Below are 502 nucleotides of genomic sequence, written 5' to 3' on the forward strand. Positions count from 1 at the left end.
TGGCCAAGTAATTACAGTCAACACGTGAAAAATCTTGGACCGAAATATCTGCAATTGTTTCATTAAACGTGATAAATTACTTCTTTTGATCCGATGGACATGAATCTAAGGATAAGACGGGCTCTATAATCAAATATTATTCAGATTTAAGTAATAGTATGAAATGTGGTCGCGCAAACTATTTTTATTGCCACGGTCATCCTCCCGAGCCGCCTAAAGGTTAAATTATCGTACCCTGGCAACTTACTGGTAAACACTGTGTCCGATTTGTTTCAAATGTATACAAATCGACGGCAATATTATCTGAACTGGCCAAATATACGGGCATAAATGACGAATGCCGTCCATTGTAATTCGTGCTGTTCGTCATTTGTGCATTGAATATTTGAGCTATTCGGATAGTATTGCCGACTGTTTTCAATGCGCTGCAGGAAATCGGAGGCACTGTTGACCGCTTGGATATAAGGGCACGAAAATTAGAATAATCGTGAATAATTAACTG

Source organism: Penaeus monodon, chromosome 32, assembly GCF_015228065.2.
Source record: "Penaeus monodon isolate SGIC_2016 chromosome 32, NSTDA_Pmon_1, whole genome shotgun sequence".
Lineage (NCBI taxonomy): Eukaryota > Metazoa > Arthropoda > Malacostraca > Decapoda > Penaeidae > Penaeus > Penaeus monodon.